Below are 20,992 nucleotides of genomic sequence, written 5' to 3' on the forward strand. Positions count from 1 at the left end.
GTAATGGGGAAAAAGTTTTGATTGTTTTTTGATTATGTGTTTCGAGAGAGTCTCACCTTACAGCCCAAGTTTGTCCAAAATTTACTCGAATAGTCCGGGATAGCTTCAAACACTCAGAAATCCTCCTGCCACGGCATCCCGAGTACAGATTACATGTGCAGATTGCACAGTACTTGGCCAATACCATTCTTTCTGGATGAGTTCATTTATTGATGTTTCGGGGTCCTTGCTCTTGCTCTTCACCCTAAACAAGTGGGTTTCAGAGCTGAGCTCTTGTGGTTGGAATGGGTATGGCTGCGATGCAAGTATAGTATCTGAGGAAGAGCGTGAAGGAGAAAAACAAGCAAACAAAAACCATGCCTGATGGCTGATCTGGCTGTGAGGGAAGGAAAGGTTTAACTATGACATTGGCCAAAATCAAGGAGTTGACAATAACAAAACAAGACAAGACAGAACAAATGGGTTTAAGAGACAAAACCATAGATTTTAGTATGTTTATCCCATATTATATGGCTATTATCCACTTATAGGTGAGTATATACTATACATGTCTTCTTCTGGGTTACCTCACTCAGGATGATGTTTTTCTAGTTTCATCCATTTGCCTGCAAATTTCATAGTTTCCTTGTTTTTAATAGCTGAGTAGTATTTCATTGTGTAAATGTACCACACTTTCTGTACCTGTTGAGGGATTGTTTCCAGATTCTGGCTACTACGAATAAAGCTGCTATGAACATATTTGAGCAAAAGTCCTTGTTGTATGGTGGAGAGTCTTTTGAGTATATACCCAGGAGTGGTAGAGCTATTTTGAGAAAACGCCAGATTGATGTCTAAAGTGGTTTTATAAGTTTATACCCCCACCTGCAATGGAGGAGGGTTCCTCTTCCTTCACATCCTTGACAGCATGTGCTGTCTTGTGAGATCTTGATCTGAGCCATTCTGACAGGCATGAGATGGAATCTCAGGCCTGGAGGTGACAGGAGCTCCACAAGAAGACCAAGGGAGCCAACTAACCAGGGCCCAGCAGGGCTTGCTGAGATTCAGGCATCAACCAGGGACCATGCACGAACTGGATCTAGGCTCCCTACAAAGATGTAGCAGATGGGTAACGTAGGCTTCAAGTGGGTCCTCTAGTAAAGGAAGTGGGAGTTCCATCAGACAGGGACTCACTTGTTAGCTTTTTTGATCACTTTCCCCTGGTGTGACTACCTTGACAGGCCACAGGGAAAGGGAGCTCCCCTTTTCTGAGGGAATATGCGAGAGACAGAGAGAGAGAGAGAGAGAGAGAGAGAGAGAGAGAGAGAGAGAGAGAGAGAGAACTGCAAGGAAGTAGAAGGAGGGAATCTCTCCTAGCTGCCCACAGCTGAGTCCATGGACAGAAGAAATAAAAATGTTCAAGGCTCTTCTCAAATTCATCCCATTTCATCTGTGTCTTCTTAGACACAATACAAGTAGAACTTGTAGAAGAATATCTGTGGAGATTCACTGACTCCGTGGGATTCTGTAAAATGTCTCCTGCATTTTTTTCCTTCCTGCAGGGGGCAGGGTCAAACCCAGGGACTGAGCGTGGTAGGTCTGTGCTCCGTCACTGAGCCCCACCCTGCTGCAGGTTCCTTTAAGCTTAGAGGAACCTCTGGTCTCACTGTTTCTCCTTTCTCCCCTTGATGCAAGGTTTGGTGGGGACTGCTTCCAGGGGTCAAGCATATAGCCTGCTCTATTTAGAAGAGCTGTTTTTCTAACTGGAGCACATGCAGTCCTGTAGCCTATAGAAGAAAGCACCTTGTGCAAACCAAACACGCATCTCTCTTCCAGTCTGGACTTAGGACAAGGCAACAGCAAGCAGCTATTTCATATCTTATAAACAGCTATTCCAGAGGAGAGAGAAGTCAGAAACCCAATTCTGAGAGGGCTCTGTAAAAACTGTGTTTAGTTTCAGTGAATAAATCTATTTAACAATTTCAACAATTTTAAGTTTTGAATTTCCGATGAGGTTTCACTTAAGTAACTAATATTTTGGTTCTGAAATGAAGCTGTTGAATCTTAATCCAGCTTCTCTAACATACTTTAATTAGTTTAGGCATAGTAACTTCTGGGACATTCTATCTCTACTTTCTTCCTGTCTTTCTATCATAAGAATGAAGAACTGGAATTACCGTGGAGTGGAAACTGTAAACATTGGTATTTTGCAGAGTTAAACGTGAGACACTGGACTTTGTTAGTCAAGCAAGAATTTCAGTGAGGGACGGTTTTGTCCCGTCTCTCATAGTGGTGTCTTCATAAGATTGAACGACATCAAGGCCTTAAACGCTGCGTCCTCCAATGCAATAACCTGATGTAATAACCACAGGCACTCTGCTGTCCCCTTTGCATGGATTTCTCTTCTAATCCACAGAGCAGTGGCCTAGAAACTGTTACCAAGGCAAACAAAACTTAGAAGAGATCCACTGATGCAAGGTGACTCTCTGCCATGACTGAAACTGAGACTCAAATCAGATCTTTTCATCCCTCTAATCATATCGCGAGAGGGACCATTTAAGCGAGCCCTTCATTCAGTGAAAAGGTATTCATTCAGTGAAAAGGTATTGAATACTGTCAATGAAAAGGGGGAAGAGAATCAGGAAGAAGTAAGAGCACCCTCTACCTTCAAGGACTTAAATAGATCAAGTCTAGTTCCCTTACTTTGTTCTGTAACAAAATTCCCTTCAGCTCTTTATTGGACAACCAAAAGGGGGACATTGTGATGTGTTTAGGGAACCTGTAGTGAAATGGTGGGAACCATCTCAGGTGAATTCAGCATTCTGGGAGCAAAGTTGCTTATGTCTTGACCAATTCTACATGTCCATAACTTTTGGTGTTACTCCTAGTCTCACTTTACACTTTACTCCTCAAAGGTTTTCAGAACCCAGGTGTGTCAGGATCAGCTGTGAGCTTCCCACCGGTTTCTGAAGAGATCTGGGGTGGAGCCTCAGAATTTATACATCTAACATCTTCCCAAAGTTATCTGGACAGTGCAGATGTAGTGACTGTATGTCAAGAACCCTTGTCAGGCATCTGTGCATATTTTTAGCCTTCCTGGTTATGAGATTCTTTCTGGTGGGATCCTTGGTAAGATTAATCTGTCTACAGATTTTTTTTTTTCAAATCTTAAAGCCCAAGATCTCACCTTACTTTCACACTTTCTGTTCTTCCAGATATATTTGTTGAGATTTTGTATATACAAGACAAATTTTTACTCTTAATATCTACTTTATATTATCAATATAATTAATATTTTTATTTTTGGTTTTTCAAAACAGGGTTTCTCTGTATAGCCCTGGCTATCCTGGAACTCATTCTGTAGATCAGGCTAGTCTCAAACTCACAGAGATCCATCTGCCTTTGCCTCCTGTGTGCTAGAATCAAAGGCGTGTACCACTACCAGCTGGCCCTAAACATTTAAAAAAATGCTAATGCTCTAAATTTATTTCAGGATAAGTGAGCAAAATTATAAACTAAAAAATTCATCTACATTTTATTAATGTGCTATGAAAATGAAATAGTTAAGAAATTCAAAAGTTTTCATAGAACAACTAAATAAAAACTCTCAATGAAATCTTAATTTATCTGCTTGATGTCATACAAAGAGTAGTTATTAACTATGATATATGGTTGCGTGGATACATGGTAATAGCTATATATGGGTGTGTTGGTCAACTTTTAAATGTTAAGATTATGGTGATGTATGCTCAGAATTCAACTTTTGGGAATATATATGAGTATGTGATTACTTAAGAGTTTTGGTATCTTATTGTGATCATGAGTTATCATAGCCTCATCACTAATGGTTTACACTAATGTTTCCTTGCTAAACAGAAAGTACTGTGGCTATTGTTAACCACGCATTGTCTTTTACTTTTCACAAAATCTGTCAAGCAGGTATTGCTGTCATTCCCAATTTGCTAATGCTCTGAAATGACTGACTACTAAAGTGTTGGTGCTGAGTGGTGGTGTCACTGTGAAGGGTAGAAAGCTCTGGTGCCCCAGTACACAGGCTCGTGCTTTGGGTAAGATGTTGTACTTCCAAACGGCTCGGCGGACTCAGGTCACTTCCTAGCAGTCACATGTGCTTGGCTCAGGTTCTCCCACTGACTTTCTGTGTCCTCCCACCCACTGAAACGCTGGATGTGGCATACTACAACAATGACATCACAAGAAACCAACAGGGTGTGTAGTAAAACGAAAGTCACCAAGAGCACAGTTCCCCCAAAGCAAAGGCGGCTTTGAAGGGAGGAAAGGGAAGAGGAAGTGATGTAATTATATTATAATCTCAAAAAAAATGAAAGAAACAATTAAAACTAGTTTGGTGAAATTGAATGGACATTTTATCTTTCAACATTTCTCTCTTAACCTCCCATCTTGATGAGAAAAAATGAACCAAGACCTCTTTCTTGATATCTAGATCAAATTATCACATCCATACGTTTTCTCATTTCCTCAAAATCTATCTGAAATTTTAGCATGCCTCAACCTGATGTGTCCCTAACTTGTAAACATGCTCAGTCCTTTTAAAATCATACTGCAGAAAAAGCATCAAGGGCTGACATAGCAATGCATTAGGCTTATTACTCTCTCATCCACTCATGCTGGAGGTCTGAAGTCATCACAAATGCTTAAAGAAAACTAAATTGAAGACCTGTTGAGCCAAATATAAGGACCATGGGCCACCTGCGACATAGCGGTAAGTTATCTTATTTCAACAAGGTAAAAATAAGACTCCCTTCCCCCAAACAAAAAAATCCAGCATCCCTTTGGAGTTAGTATTACTATGGAAAAACCAACAGGTACAGACAAATTGCAATTTAAAATTCTTGGCTTAAGCACTAGACAGACATTAGGTCTGAAGTTTTTCTGACCTTTTAGCTTTAGACTCCTAATATACCAAAAGATAAGTATTCCTCAATTTTTAATAATAATTGAAAAATTGAAGCAGTTAATATCTGAAAACACATATAAGGAGCCACAAGCATGTAGTGTGCTTTGTAAGGAGTCTGTTCCTCTGAAATCTAGATGCAGGGAGAAATTACTAGATCCCTAGATTCTACAGAGCCATCTAATGTAGCATTCTTTTTTTTTTTTCCACAGTTACAATAGTGGTCCCTCCTTGCAAGGCTTTTTATTTTAGAACATCACATTCTTTCTTGTTTTAATACAGTTAAAGTGACATCAAAGAAGACCCAACTTCTTACACTTGCTTAGTATTTTAAACCAGTCTGAGTATGTTCACTCTTCCTTCCTTCCTTCCTTCCTTCCTTCCTTCCTTCCTTCCTTCCTTCCTTCCTTTCTTCCTCTGCTTTTTTTTTTTTTTGCAGAGATGGCAATTGACTCTAGAAATATCATCTCAATTTTCTCTTTTCAGGCCTCAACATTTAGAAAATAAATTCTGGGCTCAGGAGGTGTTCTGGCTAGTTTTAAGTCAGCTTGATTTACACTAGAGTCATTTGGGAAGAGGGACCCTCAACTGAGAAAATGCTCCCATAAGAGGGGCCTGCTGGCAAGCCTCTGATACATTTTCTTAATTGATGGCTGCTGTGGGAGAGCCAGGACCACCGTGGAAGGTGCCACTCCTGAGATGGTGATTGAGGGTGTTGTCAGGATGAGCAAGCCAGTAGGCAGCACTTTTCTATAGTTTTGCTTCAGTTCCTGCCTCCGGGTTCCCGCCCTGTTTGAGTTCTTGCCCTGACTTCTTTTGGTGATGGATTGTTACCTGGAAGCATAAGGTGAAATCAATCCTTTCTGTCCCATGTTGCTATTGGTCATGGTGTCTTATCACAGAATAGAAACCCTAAGACAGGAATGTGGCTCAGTGGTAGAGTGCTTGCCTAGAAAACAAGACTTCTGAGGCCCAACTCATTCTGGGAATTGTGGTCCAATTCCTGACCCTGCAAGAATCCTCTGATCTGGACCCTCTGATCTGGGGTTTGTTCCTGCAGTATGGGTGCAGCATGAAAGCCTCCAGAGAAAGGAGGAAACAGTGTGAAACCCTCACTAAAGCGTCAGCTGCCGTGGGAAGAATGTGAAGCCTTGCTCTCTGGGGCCAGCACAGAGAGCTGCAGGAGGAAGCCAATGTCATCTCTCACTCACATTGAGCTCCACAGTATCCTGTTCCAGAACAGCTTGATCACACAAACAGTTAGAAAAATGTCAAGGACCCAATCCCAGACCTCCCTCCCCCTTTCAGTACTTGTTAAAAGCTCTTAGTATTAAGTGTGACTTAGTCTCAGCTTAAGATACTTCTCGGGCAAACAAGACAGCTCAGCAAAGAAAGGCGCTTGCTGTGTGAGCTTGATTACCTGACTCAAATAAAGGCAGAAGTAGCTTACAAACGTTTTGCGGTAATGGATAAGGAGGAATTATTTGAATGAGTCCAAGTGTGAAAACAGTGCACGTGTGACTTTAATGTATTTATTTTAAAACAATAAAAAGGTAGACACCACTTTTAAACTAGTACCACAGGTGAACAGCCACCGTTCCTCTTAATGAAAAAGATTTATATCTATAAAACCATGCATGAGCGAGCAGTGATTGCTTAGGCAGTAAACATTTTCAAAAGCAGCTGTTTGATTAAAGTTGGACTGTAACCTAGGTCTGTCCACTTATTTCCTCTTACGTTTCCGCAAAAGCAAAGTGTTCTGTCAAGTTTTGTTTGATTACTGTTGATACCCTACAAGTCATACCAGTCATCGTGTGGATGGAGTTAAGATCACTCCAGCTGTATCTTAGCATCACATTGGGCTTCTAAAGTAATACAGGCCAGAAAAGACGCAGAGGGACAGAACTGAGATGTACCATGGACTATAAATATGTTACTTCTTTAGACACACACATATGACATTTATAGCACCACGAAATTCTGTATTATAGTTTCTCTGTATTTTGTATCTTCACAGCACTCTATATCACAGTGTAAAGTAACTGTATGTTCCTTAACTGTGCTTAACTATAAGTAACACATAGTTACTTTGCACTATGTAAAGTAAAATATGTACACACAGCCACACGCCTCCTAGAAGCTGGAACTTCTAGGTGCTCCCTAGTAAATTTACTGAATTAAGAGCTTATGTTTGTCTGTCACCCCTGTCTGGCTCAGAGCTCTCGCTTCTGCGCGTCTAACTGTGTTTGTGAACTGTGGCATCATCCAGCTAGCACTGCAGATGCAAGACTCAGTTCTCAGACACAGTCAAGAACCCATTTCGTTCATCCGGACTCACTTTGCTGAACTTACTCCCCAGTGACGTGATTAAAACTGTCGAGAGTGGAGGCAGAAGAGGACGAAATCAAAAGCAGAGACATGGATGAGGGCACCTCACCAGAGGAAGGTGAAAAACAGGGACAGGGAGAGAGTGGACAGGTCTTGATGCATCCTGACACGTGGAGTCAAAGGAGCCAGAGGTTCTTTTGAGTTTGTGGGGGAGGGGTGAGAAAGTGGTGGGAGAGGGCAGTGGTAAAGATGGGGACAACGAAAGGCCACGGAAACACTCTTGTCAGGAGGAAGCTGTTTTTTGCTTCCCTCATTTTGATTTGGGGTTGGATAGATGCGTATTTAGTTTGGAACTGCCAAAAACCAAAAACAAGGAATGTGTCTCAGTTTTCTTTTCTTTATTTATTTAAATATTTTTTTATTTTGAAATAATTTTATACATTCACTTGTATCCCAGCTGTAACCCTCTCCCTCTTTCCCTCCCAATCCTCCCCTCCCTCCCTCATCTCCTCCCTGCCCCCTTCCGAGTCCACTGAGAGGGGGTGTCCTCCTCTTCTTCCGTCTGGCCCTAGCTTCTCAGGTGTCTTCAGGATGGTTGCAATGTCCTTATCTGTGGCCTAGCAAGGCTGCTCCTCCCTCAGGGGAGAGGGGAAGCTCATGAGTTCATATCAGAAACAATTCCTGTCCCCCTTACTGGGGATGTCTCAGTTTTCTATGGTTGCTTCAACAATTTGCCATAAATCCAGGGCCGGAAAAGAACACAAAGCAGGAACTTTGCCTGGAGTCTGACTGGGTTAAATCAAGGTGAGGGCAGGGTGTCTTTCCTCCTGGAGACATGAGCCAGAATTCTCCATTATAACAGCTAGGGGCTGCCCAAGTTCATTGGCTCCTGCTCCTTCCTCCATCTTCAGACCCAGAAACATCACCTCTTGCTGTCTCTGCATCCTTCTGTAGCGAGAGCCACACATGGAGAGATTCTTCATCTTTGAAGACACACGATTAATTTCACTAAAAGAATTCTGTTCCCTATATCCATGTGAAGGAATTCATTTCAAGCAATACCCTGCTATTGTCTACATCTCTTCTGTCCTGTCTAAAGAGGGGTGTCTCCAAGTAGGTTAATGGTCCTGGATCTACATACTGGCCCCATTGCTTGGAGTTTGGAGGTATAGGACAAAAAAGGAGCAACTGAAGCTGAAAAGTATAACCAGGTGATCATTCCAGAATGAGATGAGTGTTTTGAACACACAAGCACACACAATCTGGTTCTGCCCATGTCCTGATAATTAGAGTGCAGCTGAATTCCAAAGCCACTGACTAGTTTGTTTGGGGGAGGAAATTTCCATACACCATTCAAGCCATGGCACGCTCACTGAATTTCCAGATTCACAACGGAGGAGGACAGAGAGAGGTGAAAACGCGGAGTTTTTCAAGGAAAGGATCACAAAGCCAGTTAAAGTTGCGGACAGGGTAGATGCAAAGGCAAACAAGGTGTTTGTTAAAGAGGTAAGTGTCCTTAAAAATAAATCTTCCACGGGGAGAGTACATTCTTCTAGCTCACATGAATCACAAGTTTTGCAGTTTCTGGCACTGAGACATTTCTACATGTGTCTTCTCTATTCTACTCTGAAAGTTTTCATTCTCTTTAAACTATAAGTCTCGGGAGCTTCATTTTCAAGACTGTTGTCCTCAGTAACGAGGAACATGAATTTTGGTTTTGTTGAGGATACTTTCAGTTTTTAAAAGATCTCTATAGAATCGTATTGAATATTATAGAAAATGTAAAAACCTACTATGAAGACAGAGGCTTGCATACCATAGACCCGATTATCTTTCAGAAATATAACACTTGATGCTCTCAAATTTCCTCTTCATATCACCCAGCTCCCTACTCACTCACTCTTTCACTTCTTCTTGTATTTGTATTTCTTTATAATTCTAATAATTACCTGTTACATTATTTACTTTGTTGGATTTTGAGTAGTCTTTTCCTGTTTGTTGTTTCTTAAAGTGGTACCTGGTATGGGGCTAGTGAAATGCCTTAGTAGGTAAAGGATTTTGCCGCCAAACCTCCTAATCCCTGGAACCTACAAGGTGGATGGATAGAACTGACCACGATGGTTGCCAACTAAACTTCAGACACAGAAACACACACACACACACACACACAGACACATGGACAGGGACATACGCAGCTCGTATATGTCCTCCCAAATAAATAAACAAATCAATATGAAAAAAAGAGTGATGCTTGATACGAAACAGGTACTTAATACATATTTATTAAGTTATGATTAAATGAACGAAGCAGTTTTAGTAAACTTAGTAAATTGAGGTTATTTTTCCACTAATAAAAAATCATTTTTTCCTCCAAGTATGTCAGTGGTGACTGGATAGCATGTTGTCTGCATCTACATATATGTAGCATACCGCTTGCCGTATCAAATGTATTTAGGGCTTCTGGATTTTTTTCTCTCTGATGAGAAGTGATTCTTTTTCAGTAGTCATCTAATAAATGCTTTGCTTTGAGTACCACTGAAAGATAATCAAGTTGGTATCTGATGAGAGTAGATTTTGAAAACTATCAATACTTTTCATGAACAAAAGAGGCAGAAAGATAATGAAAATGTAAGTTGTGTATTTTTATAAGACATGATTTCTAAGATGTTTTTGCTTTTCGTGAAGGTAGCACCCTAAGATCCAATCACTCCCCAATAACACCAACAGTTTGGTGACCAAGTGTTCAGCACACAGAGGTTTTTTTTTTGGGGGCGGGGAGAGGAGGAAGGGGGCTTCATTTGTCTGTTGAATAAGTTCTTGGGCCTGGTTTTTCTGATGTGGTTTTAATATTCTCACGTGCCCACATGTTTCTAGTCTACTTTGGTTGAGTTTCTAAGTGGTAACTTCTTACTTTTCAGTGCCTCTTGGTTGGTCCTGGGAGGGTGGTGGTAATTAGATACACCAGCAAGACTTCAAATTCTGCTTTGTAAAATGAGGTGGCCCAGGGCAAGGCACAGCCTAATGGCCAGTTTCACACAAGGTAGACTTTTTACTTTTAAGTGCATCTTGGTTGGTGCTGGGCAAGCAGTGTTATTTATGTGTACCTCGTGATGTCAAATTCTGCTTTGTAAAATGAAGTCACCAAGGGCAAGGCACAGCCTAAAGGACAGTTTCACATAATATAGACTAACTTAGGGCAGGGAATAGTCTGATCACAATGCTGTTGATTGCTTTCTTTGCCACATAGAAGCTTTCCATGGAGAGTTGGGGAATAATTTATACTTTATCTTTTTTTTTCAATGAAGTTCTCATTCCACCATTAACTTATGAAAATAGAGTGTTGATGGCATTTAGATGTCCAAAGAGTAAGAAAAGGAGGTGTGTATGCACCTGAAATGACTTCTCTTTCTCATTGCAAATTCCTCTTTCAGTGTGAGGGTGGAGAAAGGAGACCTCTATCTTAACATTACCAGTGGTATTTAGCTAACCTTTCAGCACAGGACCTTCACTTCTCAGTTGTTATGGATAACAAAGAGATTGTTCTGCAAAAAAACAAAAACAAAAACAAAAACATTACAGTGAGAACAGGCAAGAATTAAAGGCAGAAATGAGGGCTAATGTATAGATAGAAAGAGAGGATGGGGGATGGTGGGAGGATGGGACACTTAATTGCAAAGGGGTACCAAAGGACCTGGTGGACAGAAAGCTTAACTGGCAGTGGAGACAGGGCTGGCTAGAGCCAGGGTTTGGGTAGGAGAGCTGTCTTGAGGCTCTGCCTCCACCTGCTGCTGCTCCATATAGTAGGCCACACCCATGTCCTCAGCCTCGTGACTCTCCACTACAGCCCGTGTGTGACGCTAGCGAGCATTGCGATCAGGGAGAAGCAGAGGTTGAATTTTGGCCCCGCTATTCAGTGTGTGACTCTGAAGACGTCATCTGGCCTTTGTGAACCCCAGTTTCCTCGTTGTTTTGATGTTTTTGGTGACTCAACAAGTTACCATATGCAAAGTATTCAGCGGGGTTTTCAAAGAACTCAGTAAGAATAGCTCTCCTCACTAAGATCTACCCATGAGTGCATGAGTGTGGGAACCAGGGCGATAGCATGGGTTAAAAAAAAAAAAAGAGGAGATGAAGGATTGGAGAGATGACAAAGTAGTTAAGGACTCCTAGTGCTCTCCCAGAGGAACTGATTCTGAGTCCCAGTACCCACATCAGTTGGCTCACAACTGCCTGCAACTCCAGATCCGGGTGACTCGAGATCCCTGCCCTTCACCAGTGTTCGCAGTGTTCCCACTGGCACACACACACCCACACACCCACATGATAAAATAAAAATAGAGCAAAATCTTTGCGAAAAAGAAAAAAAGACGTTGATGTGTTTTAGTTTCAGAGGCTTCTGAGTTTATATTCCCTCTCTGTCATGTTCTCTCTGATTTTCAGTTTAGAGGAAATCACCCTGGGGTGTGGGCTGGGTCATATCCTTATGGTCTCTGCTAAGCTGATGGGCATCCCCCTCAGGCAAGCCCCTCTTTCCTGTACTCTTCCTCTGCTGAGGTGTTATGGGATCCACTGATCTGCTCACTGAGCTGGCTGCCGCCTTTCCCTCCCCCGAAGGCCTCTCTTTTTCCCCTGGACACTCCTTGAGACAAGATGCACATACAATAGAGTTTCTCTCTCCTCTCCTGCTTCCTGTCAATACATGGTTTTTTTTTTTCCTTGTTGTCTGTGTCGTAGGAGACGTTTGCAAAAAGAAGAAATAAATTACACACAAGAGAAAACCACAATTAGACATGATGCTGACCCCCACACTTGAATTAAGTTATGGTTGGTTTCTCAGCTAGCCCTCTTCATTATTGTCTTTCCCAACAAATTTCTGAATTCACTTTTATAATCTTTCTCTGTTTCTCTCCACTTCCTTAAGATAACTTTCTCCATCATCTTCTTTAGATTTTTTTTTTTTACAGGAATGCTCAATGTATTTTTCTAGAGTGATAGTAAGCAAAGAAACTGAATGAATTATAACAAAGTTCTCACTGAGGTTTTTTATTTTTAAATTTTATTTTATTGTTTTAAGCGTATAGGTGTTCTGCCTGCTTATATGTTGTCTTAGGGTCTCTACTGCTGTGTTAGAACATCATGACCAACTTGGAGAGCAAAGGGTTGATTTGACGTTACATATTCTAAATCACAGCCAATTGATGAAAGCCAGGGCAAGACCCCAAGAAGGGCTGGAACCTGGAGGCAGGAGCTGAGGTAGAGACTGTGGGGTTGTGCTGGTGACTGGCTTGCTCTTCATGGCTTGCTCAGCCTGCTTTCTTAGAGAATCCGGGACCACCAGAGCAGGGACGGCATCATCCAAAACGGACTGGGCCCCTCTCACATCAACTGCTAATTAAGAAAATGCCCTACAGGCTTGCCTAGAGCCTGATCTTATGGAGGCATTTTTCTCAGTTGAGACTCCAGTAATCTACACATCAACTTGAGACATAAAACTAGCCAGTACATGTGTGTACTTTTACATGGATGCAGTTACTGTACATGGCCAGAAGAGGGTATCAGATTCTCTGAAGCTGCAGTTATGAACAATTGTGAGCAGCCATGAGAGTGCAGGGAATGGAACCCAGGTCCTGTAGAAGAGCAGACAAGGTTTCAACTGCTGAGTTACCTTTTCAACCTTGAGTCTTTTTTTTTTTTAAGTTCTGTCCCACTAAAAAAGAAACCCCGTTTTAATGAGACCGAAACTCCAGATAATACTGTGGCAAGTGTGCTTATTGAAAGCCACGTGTCATCCTCACAGGCAACGTCTTACTGTCACCTTGCAGCAACTCTGTGAGGTTGGATAGAAAGTGAAATCATTGTCCCTCTACCACTCTTTCTCTCTCTCTGACAGAAATCAATTTTCTCCTGGGTCTGGAGGAAAGGAGTGCAAGACCAAGGTGCCTGTGGGATCTGCTCCTCAGAGGCTCTTTCTTAGTTTGCAGGTGTCTGCGCACAGCTTTTTAAAATTTAAAATATTAATTACAGTTTATTCACTTTGTATCCCAGCTGTAGCCCTCTCCCTCATTCCCTCCCAATCCCACCCTCCTTCCCTCATCTCCTACCATGCCCTTCTCCAAGTCCACTCATAGGGGTCTCTTTCCCTCTGATCCTAGTCTATCAGGTCTCATCAGGACTGGCTACATTGTCTTCCTCTGTGGCCTGGTAAGGCTGCTCCCCCATCACAGGGAGGTGATCAAAGAGCCAGCCACTGAGTTCATGTCAGAGACAGTCCCTGTTTATCTTACTAGGGTACCCTAGCTTCTTCACATCAATTTTCCTTTGTACACAAAAAAAAAAAAAAGAGACCAGGCTGAGGAGTCACCATACTCTCTTCCACTCTCACTGATGAGAAAAACCAAGGCTTTAAAAAAGTTAAGCATTTTTTCCAATTCCTCCAGTGATTCTTCCAGTATGGCTGAGAAGCGATGGCAAGCCAGGATTCAAAGGTAGTCCTGTTGTGTTAGTGTCCCTCCCAGACTGAAGGAACCGGAGACTCCAACCAGAGACATCAGCCGATGGAAACAAGAGAGAGTTTGCTGAGACTAGCATGAAATCTAGGTGGAAAGGGCCTCATATTTCCAAAACTCAGCATGACCACTCACCATTTCTGTTGTGTCTATAGTCTTGCTTTTACCCAGCTTCTTCTGATGCCTTATGTCAGTAGTTTGTTCTTTCATTTTGATGACAGTGTCTCATACAGCCCAGGCTGGTCCTCAACTCACTACGTAGCTAAGGCTAGCCTGGAACTCTGGCTTTCATCTTGCTTCACAAGTGCAAGAATTCTAGGTGCATACCACCATGCCTGGGTTTTGCTTTCCATGCCCATTTCAACCACTATATTCTTATCTGACCTTTAAAAGCCATTGAGAAGACGTCACTTTGATGACTGACTGGCTGGAGGGCTCACCCTCCTTACTGCCCTTGCCAACAGAGAAGGAGAAACAGCACACACTTCCTTATGTTAGGGCACACTGTGGTACGATGGAGGAGGCTGCTGCACCTGTGTGGCCTCAGGGAAAGTTTTCCTTTTCCCTTCTGGATTTCGAGTTTCAAGATTTTCTTATGACGTGGCATGAGTGATGATTGCAGCATGTGTCGCTGTTTTTCACTGATGCAACTAACTTTCCCCAGTCACAGTTGGGACTTTTCCCTTTTGGTCATTGTAGACCTGTGTGGTGGAGTTTTCCTGTCTTGTCTTTTGCTCTTAATGTCTCCTTTTCTTAGTCAGACTTTATTTCAGGTTTCAGTCAGAACCTGCCGTGAGAGACCCCTCATCACAGGTAAGCGGATTCTCATACTGATCTTCAGTCATAACAGTGAGAAGCAAGACCAGGACCAAAGGTGAAAGTCAACACATCTTTTTGTTTTTTGTTTTGTTTTGGTTGCAGTGATTCTAAGATAGCAATGTTGTCATAGTCTCAATTTGAAGATCAACTGCTGCAATGTTAACTCCTTCAAATTTTCTTTTCTTTCTATCCTTTTAAGATTTATTTATTTTTATGTGCATTGGTGTTTTGCCTACATGTATGTCTGTGTAAGGGTGTCAGAGTCCCTGGATCTGGAGTTATAGATAGCTGTGAGTTGCCATGGTAGGTGCTGGGAATTGAACCTGGGTCCTCTGGAAGAGCAGCCAGGGCTCTTAACCTCTGAGCCATCTCTCCAGCCCCCCTCTCTTATTTCCATGTCTTTTGTTTCATTTCTTTTGCGACCATTGAGTTTAATTAGAATTGCTTGCATGAGCATTCTTGGGGCTTATTTAGAAGAGTATGGGTAGCTTAATTGTAGTTCCAACACTGAGGCAAATGTCTCCCCTTTCCAGCATTCACTAATTGCCAATAGCACCTCCAGGAACAGGTGGTGTCTCAGGAGCCCCTTCCTTATCCATGACTGGGCCCCATCTTGGGCAGATAACCACAGCTGCTGAATATTCGTGAACTTCTCTTGAACATTTATTATATACTATGTTTTGCATACTCCACTAACTTTCATTCAAGCCTTGAACAAACAAACAAACCTGTTCAATTTAGAAGGAGAGAAATTAGGGCTTAGAGAAATTAGTGGAGAAAGGCCATCTCGTCAGTATATAGTGCCTGGAATTAGAATCCGTGATCCTAGCCTTATGGTATTGTAAAAAGGACAATGTCACATACACTGAGGGTGCCAGTAACCCCAAACTCTTTGCTTTTGTTTCTTCATCTATGAAATGAGGAAAAGAGAGCAGGTCTCGGAGAGCGCGGTGTGCTTGAACGAGGAGATGCATAAAACTAAACTCTGGGCTTGCCAAGTACATGTCCTCTCTGCATTTTAATCTTGGCTTGTGGTAGCAACTCACAGTTACTCAGTCCCTGAGGATTAGAGCTCACCTTGATTTCTTCACCTTTCATGCCAGTTGATCTTGTTGCTTAAATTCCATGGTCTATTGAATCTGATCACTTATGTCCTCTGTTGTCATGAAAGGGTTAGACTAACTTTGTAACCTATATGTCTTCTAAAGCCTATAGTTTTGAGTTTTAGGTCCAGGTTAAGCTAAAGCCTCTTAGTACCTTTCCAGAGAGTGAAGAAATGTGACCCTATCCATGAGGACAGATATAAAAAAAGGGGGCAAGCAAGCAATGACCTTCACTCAGCAAAAGAAGGACCAGACCCTTGTCCTTGAGATAGCGTTTCTTAGCAACGAACCTAGACTTCTTCTGAGTAGCTTTTGACCTCCAGCCAAGAGCCGGCAGCCCTAATCTTCAAGGATGAGCTAACCACTCCCACCTTCAATTGAAGCTGCATCCACACTTGGCAGGACTGGCCAAGCTTGAACACCTAAGACTAACCAGTTACTTTATAACTTCCTCATCCAATCCTAAATTGCCAAAACTGCAACTTCAAATTTCCCGCAATTTTTCTTTTAAAAACCTAAAGGCCTTTGTCTCCCGGGGCCACTCTTTGCTGACCGGCAGGGGTGACCCCGTTGTACAATGGTTAATAAACCTCTTGCTTTTGCAACGAGTCTTGGTCTGGGGGAGTTTCTGGGAAGGGCGCAATTGAACTCCTGAGCTGTGAGACCCCAGGTCTTAACAGTCACATCCCGGAGTTCGAGGCATTTCACATCTTGCCTGAACTATGACAGACTCCTCACTCATCTTTCTGTTTTGACACCTGTCTCACTGAGATTATCTGCTGAACACAAGCTAGATAGCGACCTTTGTAAAGCCCAAATCTGATGTCAATTCTCTTTTGAAATCACTCCCTATTTGGAAGCTTCAACTGACTTCCCACTAAATATGTGATAAACAGGCTTGCCCCGCCCTCTCTTCTGACAGCTTCACCTCCCAATGTTTTTTTTCCCCTTTTATTGAAGATGAATTATTTTCTCATACAGTACTTCCTGATTACAGTTCCTCCTCCCTGTACTCCTCCCAGTACCTCTCCACTTCCCCTCCCACCTGTATCTACTCCCCCATCTGTTTCTTGTTAGAAAAGAAGAAACTTCTAAATGATTATAAAAAAATAAAGTATGATAAGAGTAAACAAAAAGTATCACATTGAAGTTGGACAAGGCAAACCAATGGAAGAAAAGAGCCCCAAGAGAAGGCACAAAAATCAGAGACTTACTTGTCCATACACTCAGGGGTCCCATAAAAATACTAAACTAAAAGCTGTAATATTTATGCAGAAGACCTGGAGCAGACCCATGTAGGCCCTGCGCTTGCTTCTTCAGTCTCTGAGTTTTTGCGAGCTTTGTTCAGTTGATTCAGAAGGCCTTGTTCTTTTTGGTATCCTCCATCCACGCTGGCTCTTACACTCCTTTCATCCTCCTTTTTTCAGGGTTCTCTGGGCTCCTAGACTGTGGTACTAGATGGACACATCCCTTTGAAGTTGTATATTTCAAGATCGATCTCTCTCTCTGCTTAGTGTCTAGCTGTGAGTCTCTGTGTTTGTTTCCATCTGCTGCAGGAGGAAGCTTCTCCGACAATAGCTGAATAAGGCACTGACCTATGAGTAAAGCAGAATGTCATCAGGAGGCATTGTATTGTTACTTTTTATTTTTAACTGGAAGTATTTGGGTTATACTAGATTTCTGGGCTATCCAGTCTCTAGTTCTTAGTCACCCAAGCAGTAGTGGGTATGGTTCCATCTCACAGAAGGGCCTGAAGTCAAATCAGACATTTGTTGGTTATATTCCCACAAGCTTTGTGCCACCATTGCCTTAGCAGTTTTGGAGGCAGGACAGACTGCAGATCAAAGGTTTTCTGGATGTGTTGGTGTTTACATTTCTCTTTTGGTACCCTGAAGAGGACTTTTCTGTACCAAAAGAACATGGGGGTGAAGGCTCTATGTGGGGACCAGCTCTACTTCCCCATGGTCAATGAGTTCTGTGTGTGCTGTCTTCAGCAATGGAGCCTTGCTGTCTTTTGTGGAGAGCAATCTATTGTCTTGGTAACAGCCTGGGTTGTTTGGGGATTTCCAGCCCCCTCCCCCCCCAACCAACCTGTTACTGACCCATTCCTGTTACTGGAAAGTTCATTTGGTGACAAGAGATGGCCAGCTGGGATTCTGTCTTCCTCATTATTTGGACACTTAATTAGGATTACCTTCATATATTTTAGGAAGTTTCCACTGCACTAGGTTTCTCTAGCACCCTCCAAGTCTAGCTTTCTCTCCCCACATTTTCTCGCTCAACCCATCTCCTTTCCCCCTTCCCATCTCATTCTCCTGTTTCTGTCCTTCTCCATCCCTAATATACTCTTAGAATCTATTCTATTTTCCCCTCCCAGAGAGAGCTATGTATATCCCATAGTCCTTTACTCTATACCTATCCTCTCTGCGTCTTCAGATTATAGCTTGGTTATCATTTATTTAACGGCTAATATTCACACATAAGCAAATACACACCATTTTATCTTTCTGGGTTTGGGTTACTTTCTTCAGGATGTTTTTCTTCTAGTTCCATACATTTGTCTGCAAATTTCATGATGTCATTTTTTTTAAAAGAGCTGAATAATATTCAATTGGATCAACGTATCACAGATCCTTTTCCATTCTTCTAATAAGGGATGTCCAGGTTGTTTCCAACTTCTGGATATTATGAATAGAGCAGCAATGAACATGGCTGAGCAAATGTCCTTGTGGACATGAAGCATCCTTTGGGTGTATGTCCAAGAGTGATATATCTGGATCTGAAGCATCTCACACTTGTTTTTTTATCTTGGGGTTCTCTGACTTGCTGGTATAGCTGCCTAGAATGCACGTCCCTAGTTCTTTCTTTAGCCTACGCATGCAATGCCTTTGATAATCTGTTATCTCTTCAGCTAGGCCTTTGATGACATAATGACCAAAGTCATGCTGTCTGCTCTCATCACTACCTACATTAGCACTCAGTGCTGTGTGTATGTGTGTGTGCGTGACATTAATTGCCTTCTAAATGTCTTAGCTTAAGCTACATGGACAGAATAATATAGTATATAGACAGGTAGAGTTAACAAGTATATATTTCTATAGTTTTGAAACCATAAAGAATAAGTTCAAAATGTCAGAAGATTCACCGTCTGTCTTTCTAGTTTGCAAATGGGCACTTTCTTGGTGTCATAAAGGTGAGAGATACTTATCTTGTACCTCTTCTTAAAAGGGCATAGGAATCCTACCTGAAGGTGCAACCTCAAAATACTATCACTGTAGGGATTATGGCTTCAGGGTATAAATTTGGGGGGAATACAAATATTTTTCCCCCAGCACTAAAATTATTTAATTTGTGTGTACAAATGTCTTTTGTCTGTTTTCTCCGGCAATATGAACTCTAAGAAGGTAAAGAACTGTATTCTTTAGTAGGATCTAATAAGCATGAATGGAAAAAAATGGTCTGGGGAGATAGCTAGGCCAGTAAAGTATAGCTCATGCATGCATGAGGACTTGACCTTCATGTCCAGAACCAGTGTAAAAAATAAAACAAACAAACAACACAAACAGCATTTGGCAAAGTTTGAAATCCCAGCATGGGGGAGCTGAGACAGGTGGATCTTGAGGCTTATCGGCACAATGATAATTGTGAGAGAGCCTGTCTCAACAAGCAAGCTGGGTGGTGCCCGAAGAACAGTAACTGAGACTGATATTTAGCTTCCTCGCCACACCTGTGTGTTCGTGCACATATGTGGCACAGACACATACACACATATACACACACATATATACAGAGAGAGAGAGAGACTGAAAACAAACAAAACTCACAGTGTGTGTATAGAACCTATCTTACATCTAAAGCGGGCTAAATCCTCTATCTTGTTGGCTCCTGTTTCACAAGAAAAAATATTCTGAGTACTATGCAGGCAGGTCCAGTGCAGGAGAAGGAGTTCTATAGAATGCCCAGTGTAACAGGAGAGATATCACTACTTCTTTTGCCCTCCTGCTAGAAGAAAACAATATGTAAACTCTTAGCGATTTTTACCACAAAAAATCCAATTTTGAACCCAACTATTTTGCTTAGGGAACTTGGACCAGATGGTAACTAATTAATCATTTCCTTCCTCCGGGGCGGGGGGGGGGAGGTAGTTTAAAATGCTCCAAAAAGCAATTATTGGAGACTAGAGAAATGGCTCAGCATTTAATATCATTGGGAGCTCTCCCAGAGGACCTGGGTTTAATTCCAGAGCCAACACGGTGGCTCACAGCCATAGATGATTCCAGTTTTAATGCATCTAATAACATCTTCTGACCTCTTTGGTCACCAAACATACACTTGTTGCACAAACACACAGGCAGGTTAAACACCCGTGTACATAAGTTCAAGTAACAATAAAAATCCAATATTTCTTATTGGGCTCTGCCACTTGCATCCCTGTATATCAAGCTTCTCAATGCAGAATGGAGGATGCCGGCATGGAATCCCCCTCAACCCACTCCCATCCTCTGCCTAGCTCCTCCTCCCAACAGAGAGGGTACACTTCAAATTCTTTTCTTTTTGTAGAAGTTGATGCAAGGTTAGAAATGGTCTAATAATTTCTGGGCCACTCTTTCGGGTTAGATTGTAGTCTGTTTGGCTTGTTAAACACTCCTTATTGCTTCTATTGTAGCATGATTCCCATTCCTCCATCTGCACTAAAACAAATCAATTAACTTTCATGTCTTTTTCTTTCACCCAGGAGTAAGTATAGGGCTAAAATATTATTGGAAAATGACAAAACTCTTATTATCTGTGCTAACTTCATAAAACTCAAAACCCTACTGTTTACTCTTATTGAGTTGTCATTTCCAGTAACTATGGAGGAGACCTAATTCCCAACAAATAGAAACAGAGAAATAGATCAGTGTGGAATGGGAAGGCAGTTAGACCATTCAAGGGCCTGAGGACCCAGGAAGAACAATGGTCCAGAGAGCACTTGTCACTGAGGTGAACAACATTATCCTAGACTGATATGCAGAACCCATGGACCTTCCCTGTGATTTCCAGAAATACCCGAGGACCACACTACCGTGGGTATGAAGGGATCATCCTACTTCATGGATTAGAACAGAACTATCCAAGTCAAATATTACAATGTGATTTAAGACCTTTTAGCAGTCACAAAACAATAGTAAACAGAAGAAAGCAAAATTATTTAATAATGTTATGTTTACCTTAATAGACCCCAAATCTTAACATTTTGATGTGTGGCACAGGTAATGTGCTAATGGGATAGCACTCTGGAAAAGAACAATTCACATTTGTACCTTTGCTGATTTCCATGATATAAA

General features: G+C 41.9%; 1 protein-coding gene across 14 annotated transcripts in view; it reads left to right on the top strand.

Annotated features, from left to right (window-relative positions):
* Positions 1-20,992, top strand: part of Tnfsf4 (TNF superfamily member 4) — a 142,863-nt gene that overhangs the window by 89,237 nt on the left and 32,634 nt on the right. Inside the window, exon 3 of one of the 14 annotated variants that reach the window (XM_060364565.1) lies at positions 14,517-14,556. The exons of the other annotated variants lie outside the window; for them this stretch is intronic. The gene's annotated coding sequence lies outside the window, so the exon portion shown is untranslated. The remainder of the gene's footprint in view (positions 1-14,516; positions 14,557-20,992) is intronic. 14 annotated transcript variants of the gene reach the window in all.

This window comes from Meriones unguiculatus, chromosome 11 (genome assembly GCF_030254825.1).
Source record: "Meriones unguiculatus strain TT.TT164.6M chromosome 11, Bangor_MerUng_6.1, whole genome shotgun sequence".
NCBI lineage: Eukaryota > Metazoa > Chordata > Mammalia > Rodentia > Muridae > Meriones > Meriones unguiculatus.